This window comes from Oncorhynchus kisutch, linkage group LG28 (assembly GCF_002021735.2).
Source record: "Oncorhynchus kisutch isolate 150728-3 linkage group LG28, Okis_V2, whole genome shotgun sequence".
NCBI classification, from domain to species: domain Eukaryota; kingdom Metazoa; phylum Chordata; class Actinopteri; order Salmoniformes; family Salmonidae; genus Oncorhynchus; species Oncorhynchus kisutch.
The window spans coordinates 8,722,647-8,746,893 of NC_034201.2; the positions used below are offsets into that span (position 1 = coordinate 8,722,647).

At 43.4% G+C, this 24,247-nt stretch overlaps 1 pseudogene; it reads right to left on the bottom strand.

The window, feature by feature from the left end:
- Positions 1-6,440: 6,440 nt before the first annotated feature.
- On the bottom strand, positions 6,441-23,249 carry LOC109872848 (fermitin family homolog 3-like; annotated as a pseudogene).
- Positions 23,250-24,247: the final 998 nt, after the last annotated feature.

Here is a 24,247-nt window from a genome sequence, read left to right on the forward strand (position 1 = left end):
AAAATGGCCTGCTCAATGGTTATGGGTATGTTCGAGGGAGTCAATTGTTTACGCAGCATTGATGCGGGTCGTTTACTTCACTATCATTGGAAGACTACTAAAAGTACTGGCTACATGTACATAATCACAAGAACCATATCCGCAGTCTTAAACTTAAACGAATAAATAAAGCAGTGAGTCCTTAACACAAATAGAAACCTTTCTTTTAGGCATTTAGGCAGTATACATAGTTAAATCAAAGTTTATTGGTCACATACACATATTTGCAGATGTTCGCAGGTGCAGCGAAATGCTTGCGTCTCTATCTCTAACAGTGCAGTAATCATTCTTAGCAATACGCACATAATCCAAAAAGTACATTTTAAATATATATATATATATATATATATATATCAGAACGAGCAATGTCAGATGTCAGAGTCCGGAATAATATATATTACAGACTCTGACATTGCTGGATGGAAGCGGGGTGAAAAGGCCGTGGCTTGGGTGGCTGAGGTCCTTGATGACCTTCTTGGCCTTCCTGTGATGGCAGGTGCTGTAGATGTACTGGCAGGCAGTCAGTGTGCCCCCAATGATAAATTGCCATATCAGGCTGTGATACAGCCCGACAGGATGCTCTCAATGGTGCATCTGTAGAAGTTCGTAAGTGGGCTAATAATTCACTAACTAGCAAAGAATATTAACAAATGTGCATGTGGCTACATGCAGCCTTCGCTTTGATCTCAAAACAAGCTCGTAATAATCACGGGCGCTCATGCTGTAAGACAGTCCAGTGAATGGCACAAATCCATATTGGGCAATGGTCTATTTGCATATAAGCCTACTGCAGCTCTGATTGGTCATAGCGCATTAGTCCGTGTAGAGTATAGGCCTGAGTTGCACCTGTCAATGCAATAGAATCCTATTCCAATGCGCTGTGCTTAGAACAAATGTTCTTGCATAGTTAGTTGTGCATACTAAGTCTTGCATAGTTGGTTTTGTTTCGGTATGTTGCATTGAAAGTGGCTAATATTGCGTTGATTCAATCACAATTGCCACAGTAAAGGGAAACATTGATAGTGGGAAAACTCTAGAAAGCTGAGTGAAGTTCTTGTGATTCTCTGCGCGGGCTGATATTTCTTTTGCATGGCAGTCCTGACATGCGCACAGTTTAGAGGGAACAATGGTTGCAAAGTTGCTAATTAGCTCAAATGTTAAAGTTGGTTAAGACTGGTTAGGCTGGTCGACTAGCTGGATAAGCTGGTGATGCTGGTATTTTGACTAATTAGCTAAAATGCTAAAGTTGTCCGTGAGGAGATTCAAACACACAACCTTTGGGTTGGTAGACTTTCACGTAAGTAACCTTCTGTCTTATGTAACAATACCAAACGTAACATATAATACTCATTTGAATGTCCTGGATTTTCATTTACTTTGTTACATCTAGTCTATGAGGCCTGGCTGGGTAACTAACATATGCTGGTTTTGCTGGTGACCAGCCTTCATTGTGTTTTAGACACTTTGATGCTGGTATGCTGGTGATGCTGCAGCGTACCAGCTTAAACTGGCCACCAGCAAAACCAGCATCAAAGTGTTTAACCTCTAAAAGTCTGAGCTGTAGAGGGAGGGGGGTATCCAAAAAGGTAGGTTTCCAAAAATAATATTACTAAATTATTTGATGAAATATTGAATTTGGTCTAGCCCATAGAAACGCATTGAATAACACATACATAAATGGCAAAATAGACAGTAAAAAAATGTATCGTAAGGAATGCATTTTTGAAGTGTCTTTCCTACACTTGTGAATGCTCAGGAAATATATATACTGTATATATATATTTTTTAACACATATTTAACCCCATTTTTTGGGGGACACAAAACTACCTCCATTTGTCTGTATGGCTAACCTTCAGACGAGTCCCGTGACACACGGCCACCTTCCACTGCAGATGCGGAACATAGGAGGCCGAGGTGGATTGAGACACAGCCCACGCAAAACTGATATCTGTAGCTTAAACTGGAGGATTTTGATGTTTTGATGTTACTTAGATTGACACAGATTGACGCACCCGCTAGCTGTCTGTGTTACTTAGATTGACACACCAGCTAGCTGTCTATGACAGTATGATGAAACCATAAAGAGTTTCAGAGCTTCATCTCATGGATATTTAGAGGGCTTCATGGCCACCGGTCAGCTTGTAAAAGAGCTCCTGGTTCAACACCTCTGACTGCTCTCTGGTGCGTGTGGCAATGAAGATGTAGCCCCCAATGTACACGTGCACAATCTTGCAGGTAGCAGTCACACAGCTGAAGGCATCTAAAAAATGAATTATTTAAGACAATAAATGACATACCAGCATAACTATATGGAAAAGATATAGAAGAATTTAACAATATTTTATATGTTCTAATAGGGAACTTGTAAGAAATACATATGGCAGCAAATATACTTACAATATTCATAGGAAATTCTTGTAATATCTGAATTACAGTATATGGGTGGGTAACATTTAGACATAACATACATTTTAAGTGTATTCTATAAAAACATACAACAGACATTTTAATTTAGCCTTCTAAGGTCTCACATATGGGACATACACATTTCAAATTACTTGCATGCCACTGTCTGACGTCACTAGCGCACGCAACGACACACTAATTCAAGAAAGATGGAGAGTCTGCCGCGAGGAGGAGCAGGAGGAAGAAAGGGGGAAAAGAAGAGGAGGAGCAGGAGTGGGAAGGAGGGGGAGGAGAGGAGGAGGAGCAGGAAGGGGACGGGGGAAAGCTGGATGGGGAGAACAGGAGGAGGAGGAAGGAGGGGGAGGAGAGGAGAGGAGGAGGAGCAGGTGGAGGAGGAAGTGGGATGGGGAAAGTAGGAGGGGGAGGGGGAGCAGCTGGAGGAAGGGGGAAAGCAGGAGGGGAGAAGAGGAGGAGCAGGGGGAGGAAGGGGACCGGGGAAAGCTGGAGGAGGAGGAGGAGGAGGAAGGGAACGGGGGAAAGCAGGAGGAGGAAGGGGATGGGGGAAAGCAGGAGGAGGAAGGGGATGGGGGACGGGGGGAAGCAGGAGGAGGAGGAGGAAGGGGACGGGGGGAAGCAGGAGGAGGAAGGGGACGGGGAAAAGCAGGAGGAGGAAGGGGACACGGGAAAGCAGGAGGAGGAAGGGGACACGGGAAAGCAGGAGGAGGAGGAGGAAGGGGACGGGGGAAAGCAGGAGGAGAAGGAGGAAGGGGACGGGGGAAAGCAGGAGGAGAAGGAGGAAGGGGACGGGGGAAAGCAGGAGGAGGAGGAGGAAGGGGACGGGGGAAAGCAGGAGGAGGAGGAAGGGGAAGAATGACTTTGATAGGAGCAGTGAATCTATTTAGATCGTGGTGCTCTCTCAACTATCATTCTCACAATAGCACATTGGTAGTAGTCAGTAACAAATATCAAAGCTAAGCTGGGCTTGGTTAAAACCCTGGATAGGAGGTGCTGCCCAGCTTTAACTATGGAAACTCATACTGGAAAATGTATATACAAATATTGTATTTTTCTTATAGTAATTCTCATGTTTTTTATATGTTGACTTGTAAAAAATACTATGTGAGACCCACAAGGAAAGCATTTATTTTGTAGAACATACACCTTTCTTATAATATTCATAGATGACTCATAATTCATATATAATAATATAATAATATATTAATATATTTTACTCAAATCATCATGGTCATACCATATCTATGTTGTAAATTCACCACAATCATGTATTCAATTGTGTATGTCATATAAGGCATATAACACATATACAAGTACATCACTGACATATAAGGGAAAACATACAAAATCTTACCAGATCCTTATTTGATAACTTATTAAATATTGGTACAAATACTCTTCTTCTGCCATACAAGATTCTTATTTGATTTTCATGAGTCTTTTCCATATGGGTAATCAGCTAGACTATGCTGGTAAACCAGGATAGCAAGCTAGACCATGCTGGTCAGACCAGCTAGACCATGCTGAACAACAAGCATAACCAGCTAGACCATGCTGGTCAGATCAGCTAGACCATGCTGGACAACAAGCATAACCAGCTAGACCATGCTGGTCAGACCAGCTAGACCATGCTGAACAACAAGCATAACCAGTTAGACCATGCTGGTCAGATCAGCTAGACCATGCTGGACAACAAGCATAACCAGCTAGACCATGCTGGTCAGACCAGCTAGACCATGCTGGACAACAAACATGACCAGCTAGACCATGCTGGTCAGACCAGCTAGACCATGCTGAACAACAAGCATAACCAGCTAGATCATGCTGGTCAGACCAGCTAGACCATGCTGAACAACAAGAATAACCAGCTAGATCATGCTGGTCAGACCAGCAGGCTGTCTATGACAGTATGATGAAACCATAAAGAGAGTTCCAGAGCTTCATCTCATGGATATTTAGAGGGCTTCATGGCCACCAGTCAGCTTGTAAAAGAGCTCCTGGTTCAACACCTCTGTCTGCTCTCTGGTGTGTGTGGCAATGAAGATGTAGCCCCCAATGTACACGTGCACAATCTTGCAGGTAGCAGTCACACAGCTGAAGGCATCTAAAAAATGAATTATTTAAGACAATAAATGACATACCAGCATAACTATATGGAAAAGATATAGAAGAATTTAACAATATTTTATATGTTCTACCTGGAACTTGTAAGAAATACATATGGCAGCAAATATACTTACAATATTCATAGGAAATTCTTGTAATATCTGAATTACAGTATATGGGTGGGTAACATTTAGACATAACATACATTTTAAGTGTATTCTATAAAAACATACAACAGACATTTTAATTTAGCCTTCTAAGGTCTCACATATGGGACATACACATTTCAAATTACTTGCATGCCACTGTCTGACGTCACTAGCGCACGCAACGACACACTAATTCAAGAAAGATGGAGAGTCTGCCGCGAGGAGGAGCAGGAGGAAGAAAGGGGGAAAAGAAGAGGAGGAGCAGGAGTGGGAAGGAGGGGGAGGAGAGGAGGAGGAGCAGGTGGAGGAAGGGGACGGGGGAAAGCAGGATGGGGAGAACAGGAGGAGGAGGAAGGAGGGGGAGGAGAGGAGAGGAGGAGGAGCAGGTGGGGGAGGAAGTGGGATGGGGAAAGTAGGAGGGGGAGGGGGAGCAGCTGGAGGAAGGGGGAAAGCAGGAGGGGGAGAAGAGGAGGGGAGAAGAGGAGGAGCAGGGGGAGGAAGGGGACCGGGGAAAGCTGGAGGAGGAGGAGGAGGAGGAAGGGAACGGGGGAAAGCAGGAGGAGGAAGGGGATGGGGGAAAGCAGGAGGAGGAAGGGGATGGGGGACGGGGGGAAGCAGGAGGAGGAGGAGGAAGGGGACGGGGGGAAGCAGGAGGAGGAAGGGGACGGGGAAAAGCAGGAGGAGGAAGGGGACACGGGAAAGCAGGAGGAGGAAGGGGACACGGGAAAGCAGGAGGAGGAGGAGGAAGGGGACGGGGGAAAGCAGGAGGAGAAGGAGGAAGGGGACGGGGGAAAGCAGGAGGAGAAGGAGGAAGGGGACGGGGGAAAGCAGGAGGAGGAGGAGGAAGGGGACGGGGGAAAGCAGGAGGAGGAGGAAGGGGAAGAATGACTTTGATAGGAGCAGTGAATCTATTTAGATCGTGGTGCTCTCTCAACTATCATTCTCACAATAGCACATTGGTAGTAGTCAGTAACAAATATCAAAGCTAAGCTGGGCTTGGTTAAAACCCTGGATAGGAGGTGCTGCCCAGCTTTAACTATGGAAACTCATACTGGAAAATGTATATACAAATATTGTATTTTTCTTATAGTAATTCTCATGTTTTTTATATGTTGACTTGTAAAAAATACTATGTGAGACCCACAAGGAAAGCATTTATTTTGTAGAACATACACCTTTCTTATAATATTCATAGATGACTCATAATTCATATATAATAATATAATAATATATTCATATATTTTACTCAAATCATCATGGTCATACCATATCTATGTTGTAAATTCACCACAATCATGTATTCAATTGTGTATGTCATATAAGGCATATAACACATATACAAGTACATCACTGACATATAAGGGAAAACATACAAAATCTTACCAGATCCTTATTTGATAACTTATTAAATATTGGTACAAATACTCTTCTTCTGCCATACAAGATTCTTATTTGATTTTCATGAGTCTTTTCCATATGGGTAATCAGCTAGACTATGCTGGTAAACCAGGATAGCAAGCTAGACCATGCTGGTCAGACCAGCTAGACCATGCTGAACAACAAGCATAACCAGCTAGACCATGCTGGTCAGATCAGCTAGACCATGCTGGACAACAAGCATAACCAGCTAGACCATGCTGGTCAGACCAGCTAGACCATGCTGAACAACAAGCATAACCAGTTAGACCATGCTGGTCAGATCAGCTAGACCATGCTGGACAACAAGCATAACCAGCTAGACCATGCTGGTCAGACCAGCTAGACCATGCTGGACAACAAACATGACCAGCTAGACCATGCTGGTCAGACCAGCTAGACCATGCTGAACAACAAGCATAACCAGCTAGATCATGCTGGTCAGACCAGCTAGACCATGCTGAACAACAAGAATAACCAGCTAGATCATGCTGGTCAGACCAGCTAGCTGTCTATGACAGTATGATGAAACCATAAAGAGAGTTCCAGAGCTTCATCTCATGGATATTTAGAGGGCTTCATGGCCACCAGTCAGCTTGTAAAAGAGCTCCTGGTTCAACACCTCTGTCTGCTCTCTGGTGTGTGTGGCAATGAAGATGTAGCCCCCAATGTACTCGTGCACAATCTTGCAGGTAGCAGTCACACAGCTGAAGGCAATGTTCACATTGCCATTGAACTCAATGGCCACCTGGAATAAAGAATAGAGGATTTTGGCAATGAAGCCCTTTCTCTACATCACCAGAGTCATATAAACTCATGGATAAAAATGTATCTCGGCATCCAGTATGAAGGAAGTTAGAGGTAGTTTTTCGAGCCAATGCTAACTAGCGTTAGCACAATTACTAGAAGTATATGGTATATATCTACTACCATGCTAGCAGTTACCATAGATTTCCAGTCATTGTGCTAACGCTAGTTTGCAATTGCTCTTATGCTAGTTAGCAACTTCCTTCAAACTGCACGCAGAAGCATAAAAATGGTATCCACAAGTGACTCTGGGAAGTAGATAAAGGGCTTCATTGCCAAAATCCTGAAGTATCCCTTTAATGGTCTTCAGATAAACATTTAAGTCATAATTAGTTGGGCCAGGCCCTGGCATATCGTCAGATGTACACACACAGAGACACTGAACACAAGTCATAATATACAGATCTCATTGCAAATGGTGAGGGGAAACCCAGATTTTTGTTGTAAAGAAATTAGTTAAAACCCCAGATCCTTTACCCCCTCCATTGAGCAATGCAACAGTTTAATGTTTATTTAATTTCCCCAATACAAAATCAAGGACATCTACTGCACTGTACAAACTACACCTTGCTTAGGACCTGCCCCTCTGCTTCAGACTGAGCTTCCCAGCTGCAGTTTAAACAAATTCTAATTGACAACCCCAACATCTGTCTCTGAAATTGTCCAAACTATGAGTTAAACTATCTGCCCCTGTCCCTATTCTAACAGCAATCATAAAATCCAGCCTCATTCTTCTCAGAAAACTGCCTCCATTATACTAACATTGAAAAAACCTGGACTGGACCCCAACACCCTAAGCAATTACATACCAATTTCCAACTTGCCATTTCTATGAAAGGTCCTTGTATGTGTGGTCTCAATACAGCAACATAACTACCTTTCAACCAACAATCTGCATTAACCCTTCTAGTCCGGCTTCTGTGCATGGCAGAGAACAAAGACAGCCCTGGTAAAAGTAACAAATAGCTTGTTGATGGCAGCTGATGATGGAGACACTAGTATCCTTTTACTTCTGGGCATGACAGCAGCATTTGACACACCGAATCATGAGATTCTCATCAGCAGACTTAAGAACTTGCTTGGATTCTCTGGCACAGAGACTGACAGACAAGAATTTGTGACTCTTGGTAATTATAAATCCAACCCTGCCACAGTCACTCAAGGGGTTCCACAGGGCTCTGTTCTGGGGGCCACTCTTGTTCTCTATATACATGCTAGCACTTGGTATACTAATCTGAAGATCTGGATGAAACTTTAATATTTATGCAGATGACACACAAAAATACACTACATTACGAAAAGTATATGGATCAAATCAAATCAAATCAACTTATATAGCCCTTCTTAGATCAGCTTATATCTCAAAGTGCTGTACAGAAACCCAGCCTAAAACCCCAAACAGCAAGCAATGCAGGTGTAGACACCTGGATGTCGAAAATCATGGGCATTAAAAATGGAGTTGTTCTCCCATTTGCTGCTATTACAGCTTTCACTCTTCTGGGATGGCTTTCCACTAGATGTTGGAACATTGCTGTGGGGAGCATTAGTGAGATCGGGCACTGATGTTGGGCGATTAGGCCTGGCTCGCAGTTGGCGTTCCAATTCAATCCAAAGGTGTTCGATGGGTTGTGGTCATGGCTCTGTGCAGGCCAGTGAAGTTCTTCCACACTGATCTCGACAAACCATTTCTGTATGGACCTCGCTTGTGCAGGGGAGTATTGTCATGCTAAAACAGGAAAGGGCCTTCCCTAAACTGTTGCCACAAAGTTGGAAGCACATAATCATCTAGAATGCCATTATATGCTGTAGTGTTAATGTGTGTCTTCACTAGAAATAAGGGGCCTAGCCTGAATAATGAAAACAGCCCCAGACCATTATTCCTCTTCCACTAAACTTTACAGTTGGCACTATTCATTCGGGCAGGTAGCGTTCTCCTGGCATCTGCCAATCCAGTCCGTCGGACTGCCAGATGGTGAAACGTGATTCATCACTCCAGAGAACGTGTTTCCACTGCTCCGGAGACCAATGGCGGCAAGCTTTACACCACTCCAGCCGATGCTTGGAGTTGCGCATTGTGACCTTAGGCTTGTGTATGGCTGCTCGGCCATGGAACCCCATTTCATGAAGTTTCTGACGAACAGTTCTTGGGCTGACGTTGCTTCTAGAGACAGTTTGGAACTCGGTAGTGAGTGTTCCATTGAATCCTGCCTCTCTGCAATAAAAACATAAATGCAAAAAAACTTCCTCAAGCTCAACAGTGATAAAATGGAACTCCTCATAGGCACCAAATCCACCTTCACCAAAGCTGGCAACCTCACTGAGGACAGATGATTTTTATACACTAAGCGCTTCAGCACTCGGCGGTCCCGTTCTGTGAGCTTGTGTGGCTTACCACTTCGCGGCTGAGCCGTTGTTGCTCCTAGACATTTCCACTTCACAATAACAGCACTTACAGTTGACCGGGGCAGCTCTAGCAGAGCAGGAATTTGACGAACTGACTCGTTGGAAAGGTGGCATCCTATGACGGTGCCACGTTGAAAGTCACTGAGCTCTTCACTAAGGCCATTCTACTGACAACCCACAACTTTTCTTTTTTAACTTTCTTTTTTTACCACCTTTTTCTCTCCAATTTCGTTATATCCCATTAGGATCGTGTGTCATCGCTGCAACTCCCCAACGGGCACGGGAGAGGCAAAGGTCGAGTAAACACCTGCTTGCCTAACTCAGTTAAAACACTGTTCAACTGATGACCGAAGTCAGCCTCCCTGCACCCGGCTCACCACAAGGAGTCGCTAGAGTGCAATGAGCCAAGTTAAGCCCCCTCGGCCAAACCCTCCCCTAACCCTATTGACGCTGGTCCAATTGTGCGCCACCCTATGGAACTCCCGGTCACGGCCGGTTGTGACACAGCCTGGGATCAAACCCAAGGCTGTAGTGACGCCGCAACACTGCGATACAGTGCCTTAGACCACTGTACAAACTCGGGAGTCCTCGTCAACCCACCTCTAACCCACATTGAATCCTGCCTCTCTGCAATAAAAACATAAATGCAAAAAAACTTCCTCAAGCTCAACAGTGATAAAATGGAACTCCTCATAGGCACCAAATCCACCTTCACCAAAGCTGGCAACCTCACCCTCATCATTGATGACACCATTGTCTCTTCCTCCCTCCACGCACGCAACCTTGGCGTCATCCTGGACTCCACCCTCTCCTTTGACCACCACATAAGAGACTGTCAAATCCTCATTCTTCCACCTCCACAACATTGCCAAAGTCAGGTCCTCCCTCTCCCGTCCTGCCCCTGAAACCTGCATACATGCATTCATCTCCTTTCCTCTTGACTACTAGAATTTACTTCTCTCCGGCATCAACTCAAGCTCCCTCCATAAGCTCCAAAATCTTCAAAACCCTGCAGCCCGACTCCTCACCCACAGTCCTGGCAGCACATCCCCCCCCCCCTGTTCTTCCATCAACTTCACTGGTTCCCTGTCTCCCAACACCGATTACAAGATCCTCTCATTTCCCCTGCCAACCCACACACGCACTCGGCTCCACCAAAACAGGCCACCTTGTCATTCCCAGGTCGAAGCTCCAGAACATCGGCGACAGGGCCTTCTCCAGGGTTTCTCCTAGGCTCTGGAACTCCCTCCCTCCAGCCATCCATGAGTCCATCACTATCTTTCAGTCTCTCCTAAAGCCCCACCTCTTTGATAAGGCCTACCCCTTATCCTAAACCAGGTTTGTATCCAAATCCCAACACTCCCCTCCCCATACTGATACATCACACTCTTTCCCTTCTTTGAGCCAGCCCCTCTCTTTACTCATATTCTGATGTTTTGTTTTGACTCCTGTTTTTCATTTCCTTTCTACAACTGTAAAGCGATTTTGGGTAATTGAAAAGTGCAGTAAGTCCCATGTATTATTATAACAGCTAAGTGAGTTGTTAGATGCATTTTCCCCCCTTACCGCATCACTTTATACACAGAAGATCACTGCTAAACATAAAATAAATATGTTTATCTGTCTCTCGGTGACCACCCATAACTTCACAACGAAGTCGACGACAAATACAAAGCTGCCAATGTCTTTGCAATTGTTACAAACAAGAGAAGCACAAAAAGATGCTTCAAAGGAAAAACTGAGATCACTGCATTAAAATATAAATAGACGTTGCCCTCTTTGGGTACAGCGAGCACCATCCCCCGCTCTCTGCTTCTACAACCAGACTGCTGTGGTCAGAGAGAGGTCGGAAATTCCTGAGGAGAAGACCCTGCCTCATGGCCACACAGTATAAGAGACAGAGTACATTTTCATAGAGAACATAGGAATTTCTTCCACCGAACAGAACTTGAGGTCCGAACAAATTTCATGTTCCGGAGAAGGTACAAAAGATCGGTGAAAAATGCAGCTACTAACTGGTCCGTTTGTTACAACTTGGGGAAGCTCATGGGAGACGGTGTGGCCACATTACCATAACGCTGTTTATATAATAGCCTCAGATATGAGGTTTATTTCTTATTGTTGTATAAGATGAATGAGTGAGTATGATACTGTTTGTAAAATTGTGTAATGTGATTTTGGAATGTTTAATGAAGGAAACTCCAATTCCCTTTTGAGTTGAACTAAATCAGAGGACCGCCCATGAGCCCAATAGGGGTCAGGCATCCTGGGACAGCCCCTTTTCTGCAATTCCGAACAAAACCAAACTTTGAGAAATCCTCAGGCAGACCATGTTTCTCTCAATCACAGGAGTACAAAGGTTGCAGACCATTGCTGAATCTTTTAACCATACCACGTGGTTAAACTCTTAGACTATCGATACCGACAGAATAAGAACAAGTCTTTGATATTAATTACTAGTCTGCAGCTAGGAATTCGGTATCATTGAACGTGAAGAACGACAACCGCTGAAACATCCATTCTACAACAACATGAATGAATGTCACTCTGAACTATCCACTATAACCTCAACAGAGAGAGAGAGAGAGAGAGACAGAGAGGCAATTCTACAAAAGAAACAAACTTTTCAACAGCGATCAAGACGACACACTGACCGTAAATATATATATTGATTGCAATTGTTCCCGAATGAGTGAGCGTTCATGTGTAAAGGATTAGCATTTCAATTGTTATAATTATTAACTCTGTAGTGACTTTTTAGTCGACACCCACTTCCCTTTTGTCTAACAAGCCGCGATGCCGGTTTAGCCCATTTCTTGTAACCATATTTACCTTGTTGTTTTGTTTATGCATTTCTGTGAATTACTTAGTTAGTAATAAATAAATGATTTAAGACAATTGATGTATGGATGACTCATAGTGAAGACTGGGTTCATGCAGATAACCAACCATTTACGACGTTTGGAATGGAACTAACGTGAGGTAAAATAGATCATTAATTAATCAGAAGACTATTGATCAGATATAAACTATCTGAAAGGTTATATTGGGACATTTTCCTTTGTAATCTGAATATTTTCCTTGGTGCCCGACTTACTAGTTAATTACGGTTAAATGATTAATCAGTTTGATCGCATAATACACTAATTACAGAGAATCTTTGATAAAAACTAAGTCTTCAATTTAATGATAGTAAAGACACAACACTACCTACAGTACAAGCTACATAGGCCAGTATTTCATGTTCATTCAATTTTGTTTGATTTATTATTTGGCTACTTTCTGTAATTTGTGCCTCCAATATATTTCATGATATGTAGCCTAACGTGCGCAATGATGTGCCAAATCTTGATTAAGGGCATTATTACAAGGTTAGCATTAGAATAAGCCGCCTCAATATTTGCAGCCATAGGAGATAATATCTCTCTAGGAGCTGATCCATCCTCAGTAATTGTGGAATAATATTAAGGTAAGATTTAAATGGAGAAAGCGGATCTGAGAGCAGCACTGCTTTTCTTTCGAACCTATCAGTATCGACACATGCCTTAATGACGCACGTAGCGACTGACCGTTCTCTCTGCATGGTGTTTTGGGTAACACATGTTACATCTTTGGCCGTTATAGGAAAGCTGCATCGTTAAAATACTCGTAAGCCTAAGTTCCATTGCTATCGGGAAACCAGGCCCTGGTCACACCAGTCCACAAATCTGTGCAGCATGGGTGACAGGCCCTGGTCACACCAGTCCACAAATCTGTGCAGCATGGATGACAGGCCCTGGTCACACCAGTCCACAAATCTGTGCAGAATGGGTGACAGGCCCTGGTCTCACCAGTCCACAAATCTGTGCAGCATGGATGACAGGCCCTGGTCACACCAGTCCACAAATCTGTGCAGAATGGGTGACAGGCCCTGGTCTCACCAGTCCACAAATCTGTGCAGAATGGGTGACAGGCCCTGGTCTCACCAGTCCACAAATCTATGCAGCATGGGTGACAGGCCCTGGTCTCACCAGTCTACAAATCTGTGCAGAATGGGTGACAGGCCCTGGTCACACCAGTCCACAAATCTGTGCAGCATGGGTGACAGGCCCTGGTCACACCAGTCCACAAATCTGTGCAGCATGGGTGACAGGCCCTGGTCACACCAGTCCACAAATCTGTGCAGCATGGGTGACAGGCCCTGGTCACACCAGTCCACAAATCTGTGCAGCATGGGTGACAGGCCTTAATGTGGCCTCTCGGCTCTGGAATGTTCTACCCGCACATTAATTTTTGTGTGTTTTGTTTTATACCTTATGCACATTTAGCCTGGGAAATGCACTTTACAAATGAAATATTATTATTATTATTACATTTTTGATAGAATACAGACCAAGTAACAGATACATGAAGAAACATAATTAGGTAGAACGTGAGACGTGTACCTGCTGGATATCCCAGTTGACATTCCACTGCTTCATGGTGTTGTATCTCCACGTCTTCACCACATCTCCGGTGCCAAGATCAATGGCGGCAGGGTAGCCTAGTGGTTAGAGCGTTGGACTAGTAACCTGAAGGTTGCAGTTCAAATCCCCGAGCTGACAAGGTACAAATCTGTCGTTTTGCCCCTGAACAGGCAGTTAACCCACTGTTCCTAGGCCGTCATTGAAAATAAGAATTTGTTCTTAACTGACTTGCCTTGTTAAATAAAAAATTAAAAAATGCGGATGAGACGGTTGTTGGTGACGCCGAGGACCTCATCTTTATGGCATCCCTTAAACCTGTGTTTATACAAGTGAGATCAGATTTAGTGCTATGTTGACAAGGCAGATATCTGTAAACTATTCCCCCTCAGGAGTCTGAAAAGATTTGGCATGGGTGCTCAGATCCTCAAAAGGTTCTACAGCTGCACCATCTAGAGCATCGCTGCCTGCATCGCTGCCTGGTATGGCAACTGCTCGGCCTCCGACCGCAAGGCACTACAGAGGTTAGTGCGTACGGCCCAGTACATCACTGGAGCCAAGCTTCCTGCCATCCAGGACCTCTATATCAGGCAGTGTCATATCAAGCCCTAGAAATTGTCCGACTCCAGCCACCCTAGTCATAGACTGTACTCTCTGCTACCGCACGGCAAGCAGTACCGGAGCGCCAAGTCGAGGTCCAAAGGGCTTCTTAACAGCTTCTACCCCCAAGCCATAAGACTCCTGAACAGCTAAAGGGCTATTACACTACTACTACTCTCTGTTTATAATCTATGCATAATCTATGCAAAGTCACTTTAACTCTACCTACATGTACATACAACCTAAATTACCTCGCCTGACCGGTGCCCCCGCACATTGACTCTGTACTGGTACCCCCTGTATATAGCCTCCCTTGTTATATTACTGCTGCGGTTTCATTATTTGTTACTTTTATTTTCTACTTATCTATTTTATGCAAAACATTTTTTTTCTTAACTTCTTAAAGCATTGTTGGTTAAGGGCTTGTAAGTAAGCATTTCACTGTAAGGTCTACTACACCTGTTGTATTCTGCACAAATACAATTTGATTTGACAAAAAGACATGTACTCACCTCACCACAAGATAACACACCCCGAATTCAGGTAGAGCCTGCCAGATCTGAAGAAACCTGAGGAGAGCATCTGTTAGAGAGAGCTGGGCCACATTCTGATAGGCTTCCAGGATGCGAGGAGTTAGCTGACAGAGCAGAGGAATGGTTAGAATCCCTGGAGACGGAATCTTATTGTTTGCTTCTCTTACCATACATTCGAGTTCCGCCCAGATCACACGACTCTTACCTGTTTGGACTTGTACTTTTTGTGGTAGCGTGGGGAAACAAGGCCATGTGTGTTGATGATGTCATCAGTCTGAGCAGCATTGACCCTGGGGGTGGTTCGCTGCATGGCCAGGAAGGACTGGATATTCTGCACCTCATTAGAGAAGGAGCTGTCTGCTAGGGTCTTCCCCTTGGAGGCTAAACGGCAAGCTGACACTGAAGAGGAAACTGTTCTCATAGCAGTTGGGTCTACTCCTTGGGACAGGTTATATACATGTACATTAATCAGGGGTCAATTTCAAATAGCTTTTTACTTATAGGAAGAGTGCTTCGAACAGAGTGAGCTGAGCATTGAGTTCCTTCCATTCTCACAGCATAGGTAGACCTCATTCATGCCCTGAACCCCAGGAATCAGCAGTGTGATGCAGAACTTCTGACCAGCCACACTAACGTCTGGGACCACCTCATAGCCTGGGGAGCACAGCACTTCCTTATGGGACCAGTTTGGACTCATTTGGCTTGTTAATAAAGTCACCAGTGAAGAAACGACATATCTAGAATGTCCTTTCTGATGCTCTACGTACTACACATCTTCGTGTGGTTGTGGTTCTATGTGAAAATGTGGGCTGAATGTAGAGTATGTGCACGTGGGTGGGCATTTTCACCACAGTGAATGTCAGTACATATGACCTTTGAGGTTCATCTGCTGAATGGGCTCCGTGAGGCTCTCCTCTTTACTCTTGTAGTAGGAGATGGATGTGTTGTTGAACGTAAACCAGAACTGCTTATAGCCCTTTAGTGTCAGTATCTTCGGTCTAGGAGAGAGTGAGATGAAACAAACTAGAATTTTAAGGGTTTTCAGCAACATTGGAAAGGGTACGCAGTTGTATGTCTGTGTGAGTGAGCATGTCAATATAACCGTAGCTGCGGTTAGTGTGTGTTTGCTTGTGTGTGTGTGTGTGTGTGTGTGTGTGTGTGTGTCTATAAACACTCATCCAGACTATCAGAGTCTCATATATCTTGTGTGATCGATATCCAATCTAAAATCCATGGCAGGAAAAGCAGAAAGATAGATGTGAGTCAGAGGGCGTTCAGCCAGCCAGCAGTGATGTATGTTCTCAACCCATCTTACCTGAAGATGTTCAAGTAGTCATGCAGCTCTGGTGCTACCCTCAATTGTTTCCTGTGAAGAGATAAAACCCTGTGTCTATTTTGTGTCATGTGCGGTTGCAATTCAACTTTTTCCATGTCAACTTTTTTGCTTCCTTTACAAACCAGCCCTGATCACCATTACAGACTGCTACAGTATGGTGGAGAATCAGAGGGACTAACCAGCATGTCTTCAGCACTGCTCTCCTCTGCATCCATCTTCACCTCCAAACACTGAAGGGCGGAGTCAATTTCATCCATGGCAGGACATGATGTCATCAGCCGGGGCTCTGACAGAGACACCTTTACCAATCTGGTCCTGAGGATAGCACATGCACAAATGTATAACAGTGTGAAAGATAAGGGAAGCTATGTGTCATAGACAGAGAATAACCTTTGGGGACAGTTCTTGTTTGTTTACCTGAAGGGCAGCAAAGAGCATCATCTCTTCCTCTGTGCAGCCAACATCCTCCAACAAGATGGCCCAGCGAGCCTGCTCAAACATCTGGGTCAGGCGGACTGCGTCATACTGGAGACGGAGACGAGGTAGATAAAGTGACCGATTACACACAGCACAATTCATGGCCACCATGAGGTAGAAGAAGGAAATAATCGATAGCCCCTCAGAAAGCATGTTGCAGGCCTACCTTGGGCTGCAGGTCATGGAAGCAGTAGTATTTGAAGTGTAGCAGCAGCCTGTCATGCTCCTGCACTCCCTGTTGGAGCAGAGAATGAGACGAATCCAGTCCACAATAAAACACATGTAATTAACTGAATTACACTCCGTTATTTTTCACTAACAATACACAGAGTAACATACGCATACCTAAACATATCTATGTGTGTTGTGAACACACAGACACTCACCTGCTGTGAACTTGGGCCTTGTCCACCAGGCTGGTGGGACGGGGCATCTTGGTGATCGCCTCAGGAGCAGGTAGGCTGACAGATAACATCTTATACACAGCCTCAGTCTGGGGTGAGTCAGCGAAGTGCACAGGCATGCCATTGGACAGGGTGTGAGCTGGACCTGTCGTTATTACACATGCAGTTAGGATATGTTACATGACATTTGATATGTACTGTACAGCGAAAGCTATTGTACTTAATGTTGCCCATCCAATTTTGAAATTTGATGTGTACCACCAATTCCACTGGACCTACCTGATGAGATACGAAGGCTTGTTAGATCATATACTACTACTTCCTCCTCCGTGTCTTTCTTCTTTTTCTTCTCCTCCACCGGCCGTAACAACGACCGCTCCTCTGGGTGACGCATGTCTGAGAATGAGCAGTGCGAGGGAATACTGATTAACACCTGCAACAATAAACCTCTAGTTAGAGAGCTCGGTATAGCCCAGATGCACTTCTTCAGGTACCTGCAGATTCGCAACTTTACAAAAAAAGATTTCCCCTCTTTCCCATCTCTCCCACCCACCAGCTGGCTTGATGAATGTTTGAACCTGGATCCGCATGTAAAGGGACATACAGTCTTTCTATGGTGTAAGACATTATTCAGAATATGATATGCCCCACTCTTGACCATGTAAAGCATTCATGGGAGGTGAGATTGGAGGTGAGATTTCTGAGTAAAGGGTCTGAATACTTATGTCAATAAGGTATTTCAGTTTTTTATTTTTAATACATTTGCAAAAATTTCTGAAAGCCTGTTTTTGCTTTGTAATCATCTGGTATTGTGTGTAGATTGATAAGGGGAAAAAAATATTTAATCAATTTTAGAAAAAAACTGTAAACATAACAACATGTGGAAAAAAGTTGAGGGATCTGAATACTTTCCAAATGCACTGTATTCCTGTATTCCGGTAATGACTAAAAATGATTTCAATACCATGGACTAATATCGAATTCATTTAGGTCATTTCCAGACCATATGTATAAGTTGTCCATAGCCCCTACAACAGTGCTGACATTTTTCAGACACAGAAGGTTGAATGAGTTTCAATTTCCTAGGGGTCAAATATTCTCTATACAGAAATTTGAAATGGATACAATTATTCAAAACAATTTTTTTCCAGATATGTTCCCATGTTTCAGAAAAAAGGTGGACACCTAAATCATTCTCCCAGCACAATTCTACACGTGGCATACACAAGATCTGGAGTGAGAAAGAATTTGATCAAATTGATTAGCTAAGTGACTATTGTACTTAACATTTCAGTTTTCCAATTCAGTAGACTTTGGAGATCTTCTCTCCCACATGTTTAGAAAAATGTGACCTTATTTGTAAAGTAGAGTAGGAAGACTTTATTGGGAAAATGTCATTAATTTCTGATTTGTTCAAATGATCCCATATTGTTCTCATCAAATAAATTCTCTATTTACCACAATGTTTTCCATTATTCAACAAACCCCAATTTTACCAAAGAGGGGCTTGGGGTGAATGATTCCAACAAAGCTAAAAAATTGTATGTATGTATGTATAATCTCACAGAATTTTTTAAAAATGGGATTCTTTATCCCAGTACTTTGGATTGTACCACAGGGCCCGAAGAGACAACAAACATTTGTTAATGTCAAAGACCTCTTGTTCTATGACCTCCCAAGGAGTGGGATTGTTGTTATAAGCCCATTTAAGAGGGTACCTTGCAATAAATAACAAATAGTTTTGAATTGCTGACTCAAGGGGGTTTGTTTCTCTCGCCAATGAAACTTCCTGAAAAAAGTAATGAACTTCTTGAACCATTCTCCTGAAAAGGGGAGAGGGATTACACTGAGGAGGTATGTTATAGCTGGGCTAGACAATCTGGACCCTCTCTTTCTAAAATTATCCACCGGAATTGTTGCAACCGTTATTACTAGCCTGTTCAACCTTTCGCATCGTCTGAGATCCCCAAAGATTGGAAAGCTGCCGTGGTAATCCCCTTCTTCAAAGGGGAGACACTCTAGACCCAAAGTGTTATAGACATATATCCATCCTGCTATGCCTTTCTAAAATCTTTGAAAGCCAAGTTAACAAACAGATCACCGACCATTTCAAATGCCACCACACATTCTCCACTATGCAATCTGGTTTCCAAGCTGGTCATTGGTACACCTCAGCCACGATCAAGGTCCTAAATTATATCATAACCGCCATCGATAAAAGACTGTGCAGCCGTTTTCAGCGACCTGGCCAAGGCTTTCGTCTCAGTCAATCACCGCATTTTTATCGGCAGACTCAATAGCCTTGGCTTCTCAAATGACTGCCTCGCCTTGTTCACCAACTACTTCGCAGACAGAGTTCATTGTGTCAAATCGGAGGGTCTGTTGTCTGGACCTGTTGCTGTCTCTATGGGTGTGCCACAGGGTTCAATTCTCGGGCTGACTCTTTTCTCAGTATATATCAATGATGTCGCTCTTGCTGCTGGTGATTCTCTGATCCAACTCTACGCAGACGACACCATTCTGTATACATCTGGCCCTTCTTTGGACACTGTTAACAAACCTCCAAACAAGCTTCAATGCCATACAACACTCCTTCCGTGGCCTCCAACTGCTTTTAAATGCTAGTGAAACTAAATGCATGCTCTTCAACCGATTACTGCCCACACCCGACCGCCCGACTAGCATCACTACTCTGGACGGTTCTGACTTAGAATATGTGGACAACTACAAATATCTAGGTGTCTGGTTAGACTGTCAACTCTCCTTCCAGAATCACATTAAGCATCTCCAATCCAAAATTAAATCTAGTATCAGCTTCCAATTTCACAGCAAAGCCTCCTTCACTCATGCTGCCAAACATACCCTCGTAAAACTGACTATCCTACCGATCCTTGACTTCGGCGATGTCATTTCCAAAATAGCCTCCAACACTCTACTCAGCAAACTGGATGTAGTCTAATACAGTGACATCCGTTTTGTCACCAAAGCACCATATACTACCCACCACTGCGACCTGTATGCTCTCGTTGGCAGGCCCTCACTACATAATCGTTGCCAAACCCACTGGCTCCAGGTCATCTAAGTCTTTGCTAGGTAAAGCCCCGCCTTATCTCAGCTCACTGGTCACCATAGCAACACCAACCCATAGCACGCGCTCCAGCAGGTATATTTCACTGGTCATCCCCAAAGCCAACACTTACTTTGGCCGCCTTTCCTTACAGTTCTCTGCTGCCAATGACTGGAACGAATTGCAAAAATCACTGAAGCTGGAGTCTTATATCTCCCTCTCTAACTTTAAGCATCAGCTGTCAGAGCAGCTTACTGATCACTGTACCTGTACACAGCCAATCTGTAAATAGCACACCCAACTACCTCATCCCCATATTGCTATTTATCCTCTTGCTCTTTTGCACCCCAGAAACTCAACTTGCACATCATCATCTGCACATCTATCACACACAGTGTTAATACTAAATTGTAATTATTTCGCCTCTATGGCCTATTTATTGCCTTACCTCCAAACTCTACTACATTTGAACACACTGTACATAGATTTTTCAATTGTATTATTGACTGTACGTTTGTTTATGTGTAACTGTGTTGTTGTTTTTAATCACACTGCTTTGCTTTATCTTGGCCAGGTCGCAGTTGTAAATGATAACTTGTTCTCAACTGGCCTACCTGGTTAAATAAAATGTAAAAATATGTGGAAGAATGTTCATTTTTATTTAGTCTATTTTACTCAAAGTTTTATATATACACTAGATTTCTGACAGACAGCGCTGTTTTGAAGCCACCGCGCCTCCATCTTGGCACTCCCCCATCAAGCTATGGAAATGCATTTATTAATGTCTATTTGTTTTTGCCACGTTTATTCTATTGGACACCTTAATGCATACTTTTACATTATATTAAACAAACAAATAATACATTAAAAAACGTACACATTATATTATGTGAGCTAAAAATATAAACGCAACATGTAAAGTGTTAGTCCCGTGTTTAATGTGCTGAAATAAAAGATCCCAAAAATGTTCCATATGCTCAAAAACCTTATTTTGCTTGAATTTTGTGCACAAATTCATTTACATACCGGTTAGTGAGTATTTTTCCTTTGCCAAGACAAGCCAAGCCATTCATCTGACAGGTGTGGCATATCAAGAAGCTGATTAAACAGCAAATTTGGCAGTACATCCAACCGGCCTCACAATCGCAGACCACGTGTAACCACGCCAGCCCAGCACCTCCACATGCGACTTCTTCACATGTGGGATGGTCTGAGACCAATCACCCAAACAGCTGATGAAACTGTGGGTTTGCACAACCAAAGAACTTCTGCACAAACTGTCATAAACCGTCTCAGGGAAGCTCATCTGCCTGCTCGTCATCCTACCCAGGGTCTTGACCTGACCGAAGTTCGGCAATGTAACCCACTTCAGTGGACAAATGCTCACCTACGATGACCACTGGCATGGTGGAGAAGTGTGCTCTTCAAGTATGAATCCCGGTTTCAACTGTACCGGACAGATGGTGTCATGTGGGCGTGCGGTTTGCTGATGTCAACATTGTAAACAGAGTGCCCCATGGTGGCGGTGGGGTTATGATATGGGCAGGCATTTTACATTTTATCAATGGCAATTTGAATGCACAGAGATACCTTGACGAGATCCTGAGGCCCATTGTCGTGTCAATCATCTGCCGCCATCACCTCACGTTTCAGCATGATAATGCACGGCCCCATGTCATCTGTGAGAATCTGTGAGAATCTGTGAGAATCTGTGCACAATTACTACCTTATACACACAAGTGTAAAGGGATAAAGAATATGTACATAAAGATATATGAATGAGTGATGGTACAGAAGGGCATAGGCAAGATGCAGTAGATGGTGTTCACAAAGCCATTGAAGACATTTTTTTAAAGGTATCTGTGACCATTAGATGCATATCTGTATTCCCAGAAATGTGAAATCCACACACTGGGTTATGGAATGTTATGGCCTATCTCAAAGCTAACATATTTCACCCGTGGCTCCACTCAAAAGTTAGTTTTACAAGGTCTGGCAGCCATTCCTCGACTACTTTGAGAGTAACCTCTCTGCTGAGAACTTAATGTAGCCTCTGCACCCCCCCTGTCTTATTATATTTGGTTGTTTCTCTCCTTAATTTCCACCAGCGGTTCCATAGGATAGTACCCATGTAATCTTAATTGATGCGTCCAGGTGTAACAGGGGAATTTAGTTATTGTACCTGATGTTGTATCATGTTTGTTACTGTAGATAATGTTCTGCTTTTATGTGTTCCAATTACAATAATATCTGCAACAATAACTTCTTACTTTTATTTAGGTAGGAACTCCTCATACATGTACTTACTCAGCAGACGACAGACCCCCATAACAGTTTGGAAGACTGGACGAGAGAAGCAGGTCTGAAGCCTCAGAGTGGTCCCGTTGGGTAGGCCCAGTGTCAGGGCCTTGTGCTGGGGGGGGGGGGGATCTCATACCACTCAAGGGTCCACGAGAGCTGGAGCAGCTACTGCTGCTTCTGCTCCCCACCACAGGGCATGGTCTGACCAGTCCTGCTTTATCTCTGGGGTGGACAGAGGAGTCTGTCGGTGCTTTATATTAACACATTTATGGCGTGTCTCATAGACACTTTGAATCTTGTTTTGAAATCAATATTCATGTTCTGATTTACAGATTGTGGAGTACGTCTATAATCACTTACTACACCCCACGATTAAAAGATAACAACGCTGAGAAATGACAAAATAGATACTCATATGCAATCTAAAAATATACTGTATCTTAAATATAGTCCCAAGATGGAAGTTGAAGTGTATGTTGGTAGGGAACTCACGTGTCTTCTCCACAATTCTGAATACGACACCACCAATGTGCAGGTCTGAGGTCACGCTAACTTTGAAGGGCGTAGCCTCAAGGCCAAGCTCCTCCACTGTCACAGACAGATCCCACGACAGCCATACTTACAGAGGGAAAATATAGCACTCATCTTTTATTATTGGTATTAATTGTGATAAGTGATGCTACATTATGGCTTTAACAATAAACTCTCGTTTGAAGACGCTGTATTACAATGTGGTAATACAACCATCGGGTTCTGCCACATTTAAGATAGTAACACACATTAACACATTTTTTCAATTAAAGCAAAAAGTAAAGTAAAATGCTGAACTCTGATAGTGTACGGTTATTTATAAACAGACAAAACTGGGGAACATGGTAATGCCCTGAATCAAACTACAGGTCAAATCTTAGGCAACCCTAGTCTTGGCTATTCCCCACATTAAAATATATTGTAACAATGTACTCCACCAACACATTTATAATAAGAAATCATATTTATAAGCAAAATCATATTCCTTCCTGTAAATGAATGACTCCTTTCTTAGTCATCGGTTCAATTACCCCAATACCCCCTATCCAAGCTTTATATCTGCCCCTCCTTTTAGGACAAGGCCAATTGGACTGTTAGATTATCATAAAACATTACACCAGTAAGCCACTATTCAGTGTGGGCAATTCTATTACTGTCTGTCTCCATTTTCATAGAGTATCTCTATCAGTGTCTCTATAGTCTCTGCCCCGGGAGGACATTGTTGTTCCCTTGTAGTCCCAAACCAAATGTTCTTTAGAGTCAAACACCAGGTGCCCTCAGTCTCTACCACTGTTGGGTGGTCATTGCAGCTTGTGAAATATCTCGGTCATTTCCTCCTGTCTATCTCCCTCTCGGTCTTAGTGGCTGCGGTCATATCCTGTGTAAAATGTCAAGAGATAGAGGACTGTTCCTCTTTCACATACCATCAGGGCTGTAGGTGGTTGTTTTAAAGGGGGAGTTATCAGATGCTGTTGCTGAGCAACTATTGTTTTGACAAACATGCAAGAATCATTTTCCATATGTGTAAACACATATTGGTATTGGGATAGTTATAAGAACAACTTGATTAGTTGCCATCTAAAAAATATATATTCTACAAAAAAATTGGGAGAGAAAAAAATGGATAGTTAGATGCAATCCAGGATCTTAAGCTCTTCTACATTTAAAATATTGTACGAATTGGAAATTGCAACATATTTTATGCAGGACGTAAC